The sequence below is a fragment of the Vicugna pacos genome, chromosome 8, assembly GCF_048564905.1.
Source record: "Vicugna pacos chromosome 8, VicPac4, whole genome shotgun sequence".
NCBI classification, from domain to species: Eukaryota; Metazoa; Chordata; class Mammalia; order Artiodactyla; family Camelidae; genus Vicugna; species Vicugna pacos.
This window is the reverse complement of record NC_132994.1, coordinates 5557847-5574338: the sequence shown is the minus strand read 5'-3', so window position 1 is coordinate 5574338 and position 16492 is coordinate 5557847. Positions and strand designations below refer to the sequence as shown.

At 33.7% G+C, this 16492-nt stretch overlaps 1 long non-coding RNA gene across 4 annotated transcripts in view; it reads right to left on the bottom strand.

Moving 5' to 3' along the window:
* The window catches only part of LOC140697816 (uncharacterized), a 55806-nt gene extending 41509 nt beyond the window's left edge, over window positions 1–14297 (bottom strand). For 3 of the 4 annotated variants that reach the window (XR_012075168.1, XR_012075167.1, XR_012075170.1), the window contains exons 1-4: window positions 14215–14297; window positions 6950–7023; window positions 6542–6859; window positions 5652–5714 (exon numbers count right to left, since the gene is read on the bottom strand). This is a non-coding gene — a long non-coding RNA (uncharacterized lncRNA). Of the gene's footprint in view, window positions 1–4909; window positions 5042–5651; window positions 5715–6541; window positions 6860–6949; window positions 7024–14214 lie in introns of those variants that run through there. The other variant, XR_012075169.1, reaches the window with a different exon arrangement.
* Window positions 14298–16492: the final 2195 nt, after the last annotated feature.

Sequence of the window (16492 nt, the reverse complement as noted above, 5' to 3'; positions counted from 1 at the left end):
GTTTAAAATGATAAAGAATATATATTGGCAATGTGTCATAATATATAGAATATCAGTAATGAAATAAAAATTGCAAAAAAAAACTAAATGAAAATGCTGGAGTTGAAAAGTCAAATGATGAAGAATATAAATTCACTATTCTAGGCTCAAAAGCAGACTGAAGCTGAAATAATAAAACATTGACAGATCATTCGAGATTATGCAATCTCAGCAACAGAAGGAGAAAAGAATGAGGAAATATAAACAGAAGTGAAAGACATCATTAAATGCACCAGCATGTGCCTAATGGAGGCAGCAGAAAGAAAGGATTAGGAAAATATTTAAAGCTATAATGGCTGAAAATGTCACAAATTTGATAAATTTAAAACATTAATTTCACTATACAAAAAGCTTAATAAACTTAGAGGAAGAATAAATTCAATGAAACAGTAAAGATTTGTACACTGAAAGTCACACCCACCGTTGAAAGAGATTAAACAAGACAGCTAAATTGAATGCCATCCCATGTTACAGATCGGGAGATTGCTTTAATTACTGATAAGACGGTGCTTACTCCCCAATCTATTCTAGGTATTTGGTGTAACTCCCATCAAAATCCCAGATGTTTTATTCGTTTGCTTTTATAGAAATAATCAAACTGCTAAAATTAATAGATACACAAGGAATCCAGAATTGTCAAAATAATCTCAAAAAAAAGAAGAATAAAATTGGAAGACCCACACTTCTTGTTTTCTAAGCACTACAGAACTCCAGTAGTCAAACTAGCAGGCTATCATGGGGGATTTAAGGGTCAGTGTAATAAAACTGAGCGTGCAGATACAGCCCTTAAACCTATGACCAGTTGATTATTAACAGGAGCGCTATGCTGTCAGAACACATCCAGATTATTGTTTTCAATTTAGGCATATCAATGTAAATGGACATAAATGACCAGGTTTCATCAAGGGAGAAAGACATGCATCTGGAGAAAGATCATGCAGCATATGGAAACCTAATTGTATGAATTGGCTAAAGAAGCTGGGGTCGTGTAGTTTGACTTAAAGAAGAAAATATCTGAAAATTTGGGACAGCCATCTTCAAATATCAGAAAGGTCACCAAACTTTCATGTTCAACTGCATTAAAATGAAAGTAGGGCAAACAAGACTCCATTTGCAAAGGCATTACTTTAGCTTTAAAAAATGTCACAATACCCCGCATGAAATAAGTGTTTTCCACGAGAATGTGCAGGAAGAGTCTGGTTGAGAAGCTGCCACAGATACTATACAGAAGATAAATTTATTTCTTCTAATTAATATTTATAAGTTTATTTTTATTGAAATAAAATTGATTTAAAGTATTGTTAGTTTCAGCTTAGTGATTTATGTTTTATACATTATAAAATGATTACGCTGATAAATCTAATAACGCTCTTTCCTATTACAAAGCTGTTACAACATTGTTGACTACATTGTCTGTGCTGCATATTACACACATTATTATATAACTGGATATTTATATGTCTTAATTCCCTTCACCTATCTCACCCACCTCGCTGACATCCTGCCTTCTAACAACCACCAGTTTGTTCTCTGTATCTATGAGTCTGTTTTCATTCTGTTTTTCTTGCTTAATGTGTCTTTTAGATTCCACATTATAAGTGAGATCATGTAGTATTTGTCTTTCTTTGCCTGACTTATTTCACTTAGTATAATACCCTTCAAGTTCATCCACGTTCTCACAAATAGCAAGATTTCATTGCTTTTTATGGCTGTGTATTATTTCATTGTATATATACACCATATCTTTATTGATTTGTCTGTTGACGGACACTTAGGTTGTTTCCATATCTTGGCTATTGTAAATTATGCTGCGTTTGGCATTGGACTGCATAAATCTTTTAAAATTAGTGTTTTTGTCTTCTTTGGATTAATATTCAGAAGTGAAATTGCTGGATTAAAGGGCAATTCTACTTTTAATATTTTAAGGCACCTCAGAATATGTTCCATAGTGGATGCACCAACTTACAATCCCCCCAAAAGTTTAAGAGGGTTCATTTTTCTCCACATTCTTGCCAACACTTGTTATTTTTTTTAATAGCCATTCCAACAGGTGTGAGGTAGTATCTCATTTTGATTTTTGATTTTCATTTTCCTGAAAATTAGCAATGTTGACCATTTTTTCATGTGCCTGTTGGCTATTGGTATGACTTCTGTGGAAAAATGTCAATTCATTTCCTCTACCCATTTTTTAATTGGGTTGTTAGATTTTTCTATTTTGAGTTGTATGACTTTGTCTATTTTTTATATTAACCTCTTATTAGATACATTATTTACAACTATCTCCTCTCATTTCGTAGGATGACTTTTCATTTTATTGATCATTTCCTTTGCTGTGCAATAGTTTCTTAGTTTGAGGTAGTTCAATTTGTTTATTTTTGTTTTGTTTTGTTTGTTTGTTTTCTTGAGGAAACAGATACAAAAAAATTTTGCTGGACCAATGTCAAAGAGTGTACTTTCTGTTATTTCTTCTAGCTGTTTTATGGTTTCAGGTCTTACATTTAAGTCTTTAATCTATTTTAGTTTATTTTTGAAGATGGTGTGAGAAAGTAGTCTGGTTTGATTCTTTTGCATGTAGTTGTCCAGTTCTCCCAGGACCATTTATTGAAGAGGTGCTTCTCCACCCTTCCATTTTATATTCTTGCCTCCTTTGCCATAGATTAACTGACCATATAATGTGGGTTCATTTCTAAGCTCTCTGTTCGATTCCATTGATCCATGTGTCTGTTTTTGTGCCAATGCCATGCTGTTTTGATTACTGTAGTTTTGTAGTGTAGTTTGAAATCAAGGAGTGTGCTACCTCTAGCTTAGTTTTTCTTTCTTAGGATTGGCTTGGCTGTTCAAGGTCATTTGTGATTGCATACAAATTTAAGAATTTTTTGTTTTAATTCCATGAAAGTGCCGCCAGTACTTTAATGGGAACTGATTGAATCTGTAGATTGCCTTGAGTAGTATGACCATTTTTAATATTAATTCTTTCACTCCATGATAACAGTATATGTTTCCATTTGTTTGTGTCTTCTTCGATTTCTTTCATCAGTGTCATTGTTTTCAGAGAACGAATCTTTTTCCTTATTAGTTAGATTTAGTCCTAGGTACTTTTTTTTCTTTTTGATGCAACTGTAAATTGTTTTCTTGATTTGTCTTTCTTATAGTACATTAGTGTACAGAAACAACAGATTTATGTATATTAATTTTGTAACCTGAAATTTTACTGAATTCCTTTATTAGTTTAATATTTTTGATGGAATCTTTAGGTTTTTCTGTAAATAGTATCATGTCATCTCCAAATAGTCACAGTTTTACTTTTTCCATTCCAATTTGTATTCCTTCTATGTGTTTTTTTTGTCTTGTTGCCTTGACTAGGCTTTCCAATGTTATGTTGAAAAAAAAATAGAATGGGCATCCTTGTGGTGCTCTTGATTTTAGAGGAAATGTTTTCAGCTTTTCACTGTTGAGTATTGTTGACTGCAGTTTTGTCATATGTGGCCTTTATTCTGTTGAGGTATGTTCCCTCTATAACCAATTCGTTGAAAGTTTTTTAACATAAATGAATGTTCAATTGTGTCAATGTATTTTTTTTAACATCTATTTAGATGATATCATAATTTTTATCTTTCACTTTTTTTGTGTGGTTTACTACATTGATTGATTTGTTGATATTGAACCATTTTTGCACTCATGGGATAAACCCCACTTGATCATGGTATATGATCATTTTAAAGTATTGTTGAATCCAGTACTACTATATTAATGAAAAATGTTTGCATCTGTATTCATCAAAGATATTGATCTATATTTTTGTGATGTCTTGGTCTTATTTGGGTTTCAGGTTGATGCTAGCCATATAGAATGAATTTGGAAGTAAACTCTGTTTCGTCTCCCACATTACAGAAGTTTTCAGCTATTGGTTCTCAAATAAATTATGTGCCCCCTTCTCTCTCTCTCTCTTCTTCTAGGTCCCCTACAATATGATTGTTAGTATGCGTGATGTTGTCTCATAAATTTCTTTAACTATTCTCATTTTTTTGTTGTTTCATTTTTCTTTTTTAACTTGAATGATATTCACTATTCTGTTTTTCAGTTTTCTGATTTGTTCCTTAATATATCAGTTAAAGTATTATTGATTTCTTCTACTGTCATTTTTAAAATTTCAATTATTGTGTTCTTCAGCTGTTTGTTTATCTTTATGTTTTCTAACTCTTTGTTGAAATTCTCACTGTATTCATCCATTCTGCTCCTGAGTTCATTGAACATCCTTATGATTATTATTACCTTGAATCCTTTATCAGATAGATTTCTTATCTCTCGCTCCTTTAGGAGAACTTCTGCCAGTGTGATTGCCTTCCCATCTGTGGGTAAGGTACCCAGAGGTGTGAACCTTGATTACATTTCTCTCTGCTCCTCCTACCCACCTCATTGTGGTTACCTCTGTGTATCTTTAGTTATGGAAATTTTTTTTTCTGCTAGTCTTCAGATTGCTCTCATATATAGTTGCTCTACTAGTAATAATTGTAATTTTGGTGTGCCTGTGGGAGGAGGCGAGCTCAGGGTCTTCCTACTCAGCCATCTTGGCCACACCTCTAAAGGAGATATATTTATATGAAATGAAAATCTCTGCTGATTCTATATGTTCTTTTCCAATAAAAATTCCAAAGACTTTATCATTCAGGAACCTTTTATAGCTATACCCATATTGGTAAATGAAAACTTTGAACCAGAGCATTATACTAATAGACTATTTTAAGAAGGAATACTTTAATTTGACTTTCCAATATTTTGCATAACAAATGAATCCCTCCCCCTCCAAAAGAAACTTGTCAATAGCATTCCCAGCTGACAATAATCAAGTTCAATCAATTCAATATTCAGATAAAATGCCATTACAGAAGAATCTATTTAAGGAAAACTCAAAGACTTGAAATATTTGGTTATCATACAATCTCTTGTGATTTTTCTTTCCTAGACAATTTCCTTTTTATTTTTCTTCAAGGATTAGGCAGCTCTGAAAAATGTTTGAATCATGTTGGTTAGTTAATTTTGTCTCATGTCATAGCCAATGAATATATAATCACAATATTATTTGGAAGGAAACTTATATGTTCTATCTTTTGCTTCATTTTGTTGCACTCTAGAGAAAATTAAATTATATATATATATATATATATATATATATATATATATATATATATATATAAAACAGATATGAGAAAAAAATGGAAGTATAACATAAGACTATGAATCCCCCTACATCCTTAGATAGATACTTCCTACTGATCTTAGTTGTAGTATAAAATAATGCTCTGTGATGAGAGGAAAAGTTTTTTGTTTTGCTAGCCTAGGCAGTTTAAAATGAAGTAAGAATATATCTTGTCACGACAAGACTTGAGCTTGATTGCAAAGGCTCATTTGAATACATGTTTCAGTAGACCCCCTACCACTACCAGCATGGGAGTTAGCTAGAAGACCCAGGGAGAGAAAATTATTTTAACTGAATTCCCTATAACCCACTCACATAGAGCAATCCAATTAAATGCCTTTAACTCAAAGACCATAAAGAAAAATACTAACCACTTGTTAGGTATGTTGGACAAAGGAGTAGAGAAAGCACTCACTTATCTCTTTAATCTTCATCTACTTGTCCCAAGATGATGTCTGGCCATGGTCCTGACAGTCTCCTTCAGGAAGAATGTAGGCAGTAACAGATGTTATGTTTAGTATTCTTGTTAAATGGCTTGATGGATACTTGGCTTACCATAAATGTACTTGTTTACAAAGATAAAATCAAAATGGCATGTTGGGATTCAGTGAGTTATTAAAGAGAAAGAATAACCACTCAACAAATTGCATTAAAAGATTAAAAAAAAAAACTCAATAAAAGCACCTTCCTCCTGGCTAATGATATTTTACATTTTTATATTAAGCAATAAGACAAATTTCATTTTCTAGGTTATATAGATATCCGTGTCATTCTGCTGCTTTTCATTTAGGGATTCAAAGCAACATAACACACTAATTATATTGAATCAACACATTGTTTGTGAGATATATTTCTTCCTTTATATATACTTTGGTTTATTTTTTGTCTGGGATTCTTAATATTGGAATATCAGCTTTCAAGAAAGGAGAGGAGCTTTTATCATTCATTAGAAACTTTCATAGAGGAAAAGTATTTGACAATTATTACTTCAATATTAATGGTCTTATTTTATTTGAGGCAGATTTAATAGGAAGGTCCACCATGTTCTTTTATAGCATTAAGCAGTAAATTGAAGCAATTTTGGAGAAACCTGATTAGTAGACACTTTGCAAATATTACAGGATCCATTTTTTGAACTAAAGTAAAATGTACCGTATCCTGTCTGAACTTACTTGAGAACCATCATTAACAACACCATTGTTAAGTGTATGCTGATATGGAGAGAAAAAAATGTATTAAATGTATAGATTAAGCTCAATATTCCTGAAGAAAATATAGCTCAGTCCTAATTCCTAGAGTGTTTACCTCGTTGGTGGGACCAACTTTTTTGCCCAAGTTTGTTACACTGGAAGCAGAAGCTTTGTTTCCTTTGATTCACTGCGTCATTTTCACTGATGGGAGTGAAGATTAGTAAGATCAGAAACTAATTTTTGTGTTTATATTAACAATGGTGAATTCACTGTTGTTACAGGTTGATTTGTTTTCGTAGAACTCGAATGTCAGAATGAACCATTCTTTCCTCATATCCCAGGTGCTTTAAGAAATCATCTTCTAGTGTAGAATTCTTGACATTGTCCATGGATTACATCAGATAACTGTGAGAGACAAAGCTTCTCTTGGACACTGAGTAAAAACAAAATAAAACAGAATGAAGAAATAAGCCAAGTTAGAAAGTGTAACCAGAACCTTTGTGAATAAGGTATGTTTTGCTACCTTCAAAACTGGGGACCACGGTCCTACGGAGACAATGTGACTGCCATGTTCGAGTACTGATGATCTGGGAGAGACTGGAAAAGAATAAGTTAAAATGTCACAAATCCTTTCCATTTGTTTTTTTTTTTTTCAATTGATGTATAGTCAGTTTACAACGTTGTATGAATTTCTGGTGTACAGCATAATAATTCAGTCATACATATACATACACATATTTGTTCTCACACTCTTTTTCATTTTAGGTTACCACATGGTATTGAATATAGTTCCCTGTGCTATACAGTATAAACTTGTTTATCTATTTTATATGCAGTAGTTAGTATCTGCAAATCTCAAACTCCCAATTTATCCCTTCCCACCCCCTGAACCCTCCTCCCCCTGTAACCATAAGTTGGGGGTTTTCTATGTCTGTGAGTCAATTTCTGTTTTGTAAGTAAGTTCACTTGTCTTTTTTCAGATTCCACATATAAGTGATATCATATGGTATTTGTCTTTGATTTCATCCTGCATTTCCTAGTATATGCATGTCATTCAGTTCATCACTAGAAGTGAGTGCAAGATTAAACAAAATACTACTCTGAAAAAGCTTTGCAATTTATTTAGAAAGATAACTTAGAAAAATGCAGTCATATAGTTTTTGGTCTAATGTTCTGATCAGAACTTACATTATCTTTGAAAATTTGGCCTTTCCTTTACTTATCAATAATGATATTAAGAAAGCATATCTATTCAAACATTTCTTTTTTTTCACTTAAGAACAAATGCAGAGTACAAATTTTAAGTTTCTAAGAGATACCTATAGGTGGGATAGACATTTAAATTTTTAAAAAATTCGATAAAAATATATTTCAGGTTTTATTCTATTTTTTTTCCCTAAAACATCTGACAAATTTAAAGCATTTATTTAGGCCCTGTGTCATTAATGATTGTGGATTATTGTAAATGACTTGGCAAACTATCACAAAATTTAAGTTATATTTGACATTTAAAACTTCAGGGGAAATCTAAACCAATTTCATACAATTATTTTGTACTGACATTTCTAATGGTTAGTAGTTAATCCGAAGCACATGACATTGATTAAATTAAAATTGCACATAAATAACCCTTTCAAATTGTAATAACTCATTAAAACCTCTTCCTGTGTAGCAAAAGAATATAGGTCTACTAGAAGCTAGGGAAGGGATGAAAAGCATTTTCTTTTAAAAGAAGTAAGTGAATGTTAATTAGAATAATTGTAAGGATAACACATCAAATATATTTTATCATTTTTGTTGCACAGAAACTGCTGAGGTCCTAAAATGAAGATAGATATAGTTAATTTAGTTAATTAAGTCAAAGCCTTAACGTATAGTAAATGTCAGCAAGGATGAAGAAAAAATACTATGGAAAGAACTGTTTTATCAGTAAAGGAGATTTTTTTGTAGTAATATGTCTTTAAGTAACGGGTACTTTAATTGTTCTACAGGAACAGTACTCAAATCATTGGATTAAAAAAAATCCTGATATTTAATTTGATGAGGTGTTCAGGAGTTACAAGTAATTACTTGCATTCTCATGAGTCTTCATACAATTTAGGGTCTTCTGTCCACTGAAAACTGAGGACAATGTTAAATATAAAGCTACACATGCCCATTTTGTTTGGAAAATTATGAGTATATGTCAGCTAGATTCCAGATAGTTATGAACTTATTTCTTTTTTTTAACATATTTTATTGATTTATAATCATTTTACAATGTTGTGTCAAATTCCAGTGTTCAGCACAATTTTTCAGTCATACATGGACATATACACTCTCATTGTCACATTTTTTTCTCTGTGAGCTACCATAATGTTTTGCATGCATTTCCCTGTGCTATACAGTATAATCTTGTTTATCTATTCTACAATTTTGAAATCCCAGTCTATCCCTTCCCACCCTCCACCCCCCTGGCAACCACAAGTCTGTATTCTCTGTCTGTGAGTCTATTTCTATCCTGTATTTACACTTTGTTTTTGTTTGTTTGTTTGTTTTTTAGATTTCACATATGAACGATCTCATATGGTATTTTTCTTTCTCTTTCTGGCTTACTTCGCTTAGAATGACATTCTCCAGGAGCATCCATGTTGCTGCAAATGGCGTTATGTTGTCAGTTTTTATGGCTGTGTAGTATTCCATTGTATAAATATACCAACTCTTCTTTATCCAGTCACCTGTTGATGGACATTTAGGCTGTTTCCATGTCTTGGCTATTGTAAATAGTGCTGCTATGAACATTGGGGTGCAGGTGTCATACTGAAGTAGGGTTCCTTCTGGATACAAGCCCAGGAGTGGGATTCCTGGGTCATATGGTAAGTCTATTCCTAGTCTTTTGAGGACTCTCCACACTGTTTTCCATAGTGGTTGCACCAAACTGCATTCCCACCAGCAGTGTAGGAGGGTTCCCCTTTCTCCACAGCCTCTCCAGCATTTGTCATTTTTGGATTTTTGAATGACGGCCATTCTGACTGTTGTGAGGTGATACCTCATTGTAGTTTTGATTTGCATTTCTCTGATAATTAGTGATATTGAGCATTTCAAAGGAGGCAAGAATATACAATGGAATAAAGACAGTCTCTTCAGCAAATGGTGTTGGGAAAACTGGACAGCGGTATGTAAAACAATGAAGCTAGAACACTCCCTTACACCATATACAAAAATCAACTCAAAATGGATCAAAGACTTAAACATAGACAAGATACAATAAACTTCCTAGAGGAAAACATAGGCAGTACATTATCTGACACACTTTTCAAAAATTTTCTCCTAGTAGAAATAAAAGCAAAAATAAACAAATGGGACCTAATGAAACTTACAAGCTTCTGCACAGCAAAGGAAACCATAAGTAAAACAAGAAGAAAACCTACGGAATGGGAGAAAATTTTTGCAAATGAAACCGACAAAGGCTTGATCTCCAGAATATGTAAGCAGCTCATACGACTCAGTAAGAAAAAAATAAACAACCCAATCCAAAAATGGGCAGAAGACCTAAACAAGCAGTTCTCCAAGGAAGACATACAAATGATCAAAAGGCACATGAAAAAATGAACTTATTTCTTAATAATTCAACAATACAAAGTCTAGTTTGATAACTACTGAAGTGTTATGCATCTGTTCTCTTCTCTCATGTCCACTTTCGATTTTGTATTAATTTTGTTTTGTTACAAGACATTAATCTATGTGTTCAATACAAAATATCAGTAAATGTAGATCAGTGAGAATAAAAATTACAGCTTTAAGATAGTTATATAATTTAAATAATTCCATATCCAGGCATAAACATTGTTAATATTTTGGTATATAATCTCCATATTTTAATTCTGTACTTGCATACATTTATAAATATACATGTAGGTATGTTTACCTAGATAATTATACACAATGTATAGATACAGATATAGGATGATGCTTCATAAACCATTATACTTTATGAAATTATTTAAGGTCTACTATTCAGTCAATGGTAAATAGATGGTACAAAATGCAGTTTAGGAGATCATATAGAAATGGATTTTTGTCTTGGCTCTGTCCTTTATGAGCTGCGTAACATAGAATAAGTTCAGGAATCTGGGAAATGGGAATAATAGCATTTTCTCATACTGATGTTGTAAGACTCTAACAAGAAAACACATAAAAGTACTTCAGATCATACCTAACACTTTCAATAAAAATCGCCCTCTTCTTCCTTGACCTCCTAAATTTCTTCTTTTCTTCAGAAAATTTAAAACACTCCCAATTGTTTAATCAACATTATTTCATGAAATTAGTTCTAGTTTAATATTGGCTATTTCTGTTTTTGTGCTACATTTTTTTTTAATTACGAAGTTTTTAATGTATGTCACAGAGAAAGTTAATAGCATAGTAAAAATCCCTTTTTTAAAATCTAGTAGAAATTTCCCGGGATATTGTCTTAACCTAATATAGTGTTCTTCTGCGGTAGATTCTTTTTTTCATTTTAGCTATTGTTGATTATATATATTTTCTGCTCTTGAATTTACTTGGATAACTTGTATTTTATAGAAAATGTTTCCATTTTAATTATTTTTACAATAATATAGACATTCTCATAGTCCTTCCTCATAAGGTGAATATCTTGCGTATATAAAACAAGAATCCTTTTGTTAGGTGTAGTACCCTCTGTTTGTAGAATAACACTGTACTAAAGAATATGACTCGAATTTTTTTTTTTAAATTTGTTTTTGGCTTTTTGGGGGCTGAGAGGTAATTAGGTTTCTTTATGTATTTTTCAGTTAATTTTTATTTTATTTTGTTTCATTTATTTTTCAGTGGAGGTACTGAGGATTGAACCCAGGACCTTGTGCATGCTAAGCACACACTCTACCACTGAGCTATACCTTCCCCTAGACTCTGATTTTTTTATATCTAACTGTGTACAGCTTTTGAACATCATTTCCTCTTCTACCCTTTCCACTCCAAACATCAGTTGATGATAAGAAAGACCTGGAATTCCCTCTTTTGAAGCCTCCAGGAGATACAAACCACTCCAGCCCCTTCCTGTTCATGAGAACCCTAACTCTGGTCCCACTGCCTAACCTTCATAAAACCTCAAACCAGTTGTCACTTATGGCTGTGTCTGAGGATACTTGCAGGTCAGCCTGGAAGGTATGCCCTGACCTCCCAGGAAGTCATTGTATAAGTAAGAATCTTTTCATACATCCTTGGGATGTGTGTGTGTGTGGGAGGGTGGCGATCATCAGTCATAATATACAATCCAAATTGGAGATGAAGTCTACCTTCTTTCTTCAGGATAGCTAAAATAAAGACAAATATAATGGTGTTCTTACCAGTAACCCCCTCATTTCTCATAAATAGGTTAGAAAAGAACAAATGGATTTACTGAAACTCTCTAATACTAAGTTCACTTTACAGAGTTTAGGTATCCATACTAATTTTACTGGATATTTTATGGTAAAGAGGATAGTGTGGGATATCTGCTATTGCACAGTTAAATAAATCCCCTATCACTCATTTTTCCTCTTATTCCAGACTTCTTTATAATGACACGTGGTAAATCCGCACAATTTCAGTTTTTTTTTTCTTTTCTTTTCTGGACTCAAAGCGTATCCACCTTCCTTGTGTAGATCAATTTAACCAGGTCCCATCCCTGCAGACCTTCATTTCTAGTCAACCTTAAGGCAAAGGAGCACCTGAATAGATGTTCAACAAAAACATGGGCTAAATATAGCTAAACTAAAATGCAGATTTCTCCATAATAGGATTAGTGTCTAAAAGAAACAATATTTTTATAATATTATTCTACTTCTGCAATTCACATATACAACCACACTTTCAAGTCCATTCTTTTCTTTCCTCCAAGTGGCTAATAGTAAAGTTTCTGACAAATGTTACTTGGGACACTCAGCACATCTGGTATTCACTTATGGTGTCTATTAAGATACTGCTGTTTTGTTTAATCTAGATTTTTCCATCTTGAGAATAAGGAACCTATGCTTTACATGGCACTCTTCCTATCCCAGCTGGCTAATATGGAAAGTTGGAGGTGGAGGATGCCTTTGGCACAAACACAAGTACATTCACAGCATTCACAGAGACCCGAGAGAGCATATGTTGTGAATTCAGGGACCCCTGACACACTTGCTCCAGCCTCAGAATCAGAGGCTTCCTTGATACCTCTGATGGTACCACAGGGATGGAGCATTTAAAGGATTGTTGTTCATATCAGCCTTTCTTTCCAGAGCCTCTGACCTTGTAGACAGATAAATCATATATTTTTGGACCTTCTTTTCACATGGCCAGAATGCCTCATCATCTGTACTCTTTCTCATCTCTTAAAAGTGCCAGACCTGGAGACATGAAAAGGATATTAATTTGGGTTGACCAGATCTACCATATTGAAACCACTAATTGAGAAATACACATAGATGAATACAGAATCAAAAATTAAGAGAGCAAAAATAAATACCATGTTGCTACTGAAACTCTGCACTCAGCTGTGGTCAACCCTGTCTACCACTGGACAAATTATAAATCAAAAATGCTGAAAAACTGCTTCAGTTTGTGATTAAGTTGTTTTTGAATCAATGTTTTAAATATACTTTTTAAAAATGTTAAAGACAGTTTCTTTCATATATGGTTGAAATATATTTTTTATGTATACATCAGTAGCACATCTTTAAAGAACATGTGTTGAATTAATTAGTTATATTTTGAAACTTAAAAATAATTATGGGTGACATTTAAAAATTATTATGGAAACAGTTGGAGTCCTGCTAATTTATAAATAATACTCTGATTTTGTTTATTCTCCCACTATTTCACTAATTAATGAGTAAGTTTTGTGATAACTATTTGCATTGTTGTCATTCACTCAAAATTCATTAGTGGAATTTTTTTCATCAAAATGTTAGGTGATGGGACCATAAATATGACTAAACAACTAAATGTAACATGAAATTTCACTTTTATGTTCAGAGGGTACATGAGGACCCTACCTGTAGCTGTGGTCTTCTAAAACTTTCAGGTAAGAATGTAACTGACTTCTCTTTCTAATAAATTTAATACTCTAATCGTAATTTTACATGTATGAAACTAAAAGTCGAAGGGCTTCTTAAAAGAAATGTTTAAGTTCATCTTAATATATTGCTACTATTTTTTCTTATCTTTCAATAATTCCTATAGGTGTAATACATCAACTTATTATATTAGTTAGGTAGGAGCCACTGCTTCATGCATCAGTTGGAAAAATAACATAAAATAAAATACCTCAAGTGTTTTAAGGTGTAAGTGTGGGAATTAGGCAATTAAAAATGTGCCATTCCAAAAAAGAATAATTCAAAATGAAATAGCTTTCTTGATAAACCCTATCAAATATTTAAAGAAGACTTTATACCAATTCAGTTCAAACTCTTCAAAAAACATATAAAGAAGAGGAAACATTTCCTAACTCATTATTTCAGCCTATCATTACCCTGGAAACAAAGCTAGATAAAGACATCACAAGAAAATAAAATCCCAGATCAATATGCCTTATGAATATAGACACAGAAACTCCTCCAAACTACTAGCAAACTAAACCCAACACATTAAAATGATTGTACACCATGAACAAGTGGCGCAATGCACTTTACCCCAGCAAGGCAGCAATGGTTCTGTTAGGCAATTAGATAGAAATGAACACTGGCCAAGGGGAGAGGAAGCGGGAGAGAGCCACCCAGAAAATAACAGTACAGGCTGCACTCAGGATAAGGGGCTCCAAAAACTTACTTTCTGTTAATGAGGGCCAGCAAAGAAGCCAGCTAGGATCGAAGGCTGTGACTGCACAGTAGAGAGAAGGACCCAACTTAACCTGACCCAATGGTCATTATGATGTAATTAACATTGCAGTTTGAGCCCCTTCCTGTAGATTTCTCTGTGTGCATCAGGGATAAGAACATGCACAAAAGGGATGGGCGTGCCTCAGCACGAGGAACTGAGCTGTGAAGCAGCCTGAACTCTTAAAGAACCTGAGCGGTGAATCAACCAATCATGAAAACGACCCCTAAGCTAGGATGTAAGAACAGGAAAAACAAAGGAGTGGCGCCATTCTTCCTCTCTTGAATTGGCGTGCCCGCAGTTCTTAGGGGTGTACTATATTTTACTACATTTTTACTGCACTGATAAAAATCTTCTGTTTATATCACACTATCTGTCTCCCATTAGAAATTCATTTTTTTCTGGGTGACTAAGAATGGAAGTAACTTTCATTCCCCTCCTCCTGATAGCAGTTCAACATAAGCAAATCAGTCAATGTGTGATCATATTAACAGAAGGAAAAAAATCACATGATTGTCTCAATTGATGCAAAAAAGAAAGATATGTGACAAATGCAAACACTTTTTCATGATAAAAACACTCAGAAAACTAGCAGAATAAAGGAAATTCACTGACATGGTAAATGACATTTCTGAAAAACTTACAGCTAACATCATACTGAGGGAGAAGGAAAACTGAAAATTTTCCTGCTAAGGTAAGGAAGAAGAGGATGTCCAGTTTTACCACTGCTATTCAACGTTGTCCTGGAAGTTTTAACTAGACCAATTAGGCAAGAACAAGAAATAAAAAGAGATTCAAATTGGAAAAGAAGCAGCAAAACGATCTCTATTTGCAAATGACATGATACCATTTATAGATTTTCACAAAGAAGGCACAAGAAAGCTTCTAGAACTGATAAACAAATTCAACAAAGCTGCATCTCTAGTCAACCTACTCCTAGAAAGCTGACCAGCCCCTATGGGAAAGGTTTCACACTGAGTCCTTAACTTTGATCTCTGCTCTTGGCAGGTAAGATGACCATCAACAGTCGTAAAATCGGTTTTGGTGAGGTGAAGCCCACATGTGCACGCTCATGCATAAGCTTCATCTTTCTTGAGACCATTAAGCAGCCTTTGGGGTGGCTGGGAAAAGAGTCTGACAGACATTATTAACCTAACAGGTCATCTTGCCCATCTGATTATTGAAGATCTCTCCTGTTACTTGTAGGGTGAGCATTCTCATGAAATACAAATAGGGGCACATTCTTGGCCTGTTCCTGGGAGTCTGTTCACATAATTCTTCTCCACATTTCCTGTAAGTGATCTTTCCATCTGTTCCTTCCTAATGCTTCAATATGAAGCCAAGCCACCAGCAATTGCTTATGAGCAAATTCTTCTAGCTATGTCGCTTTCTGGGCAAATTTGACAGGCCAATGCAATGCTGAAATGTCTGCTTATTAGAGAATTTCATTTCCTCACTGCTTTTTAAGACTATATATGCTGTGGGACATGATACTTTCATAGTCAGTTTTTACCAGGGGTCAATAATTGGAAAAAAAAAGCAATTATAAATCAAGCCATGGTTTTCTTCTTGTCTTGTCAATTCTCCAGAGGAAAAGGGTGTGTGTGTGCTTATGTGTGCAGATGTGCATGTGCAAAACAGAAGCAGAACAGATGTGAGTTTTTTTCTCTGAGACTTTAGATTTGAGATCTTTGATCTATAGTAAGGCTGATTAGCTAGGTTTTCAAAGCACAAAAACAGTGCAAGATTGTGCAATGTAAAATTCTTATTGAAATAAATATTGTGATAAGCCATTTCTTTCCAAGTGAAGATTAAGTTAATTAATTTGGAAATTTTGCTATATGTATGTTACCAAGTCCAAGTTTGGACTGCTTGTAACAACAGGCCAATAAATTGAGATGATTTGTTGCGGCAAGGAATAGTGACTTTATTCAGAAAACCAGCAGACTGAAAAGATGGTAGACTAAAGTCTTAAAGAATCATCTTACCAGAGTTAGAATTCAGGCTTCTTTTATACTAAAGGAGGAAGGGTTGTGGCAGATTGTTGCCAACTTCTTGGTGCAGAAATCCTTTGTTCTTGCAGCTGTCCATGTAGGTCTGGTCACAATGTTCCTATAAACCTCCAACAAAACAATTGTTACTTTCTATTCTGCAAATGTATCTCTATATGAATGACAAGATTTAAAGATCAACCCTGGGAAGCAGAGACTTGAGAAAGGGCTATTACGTA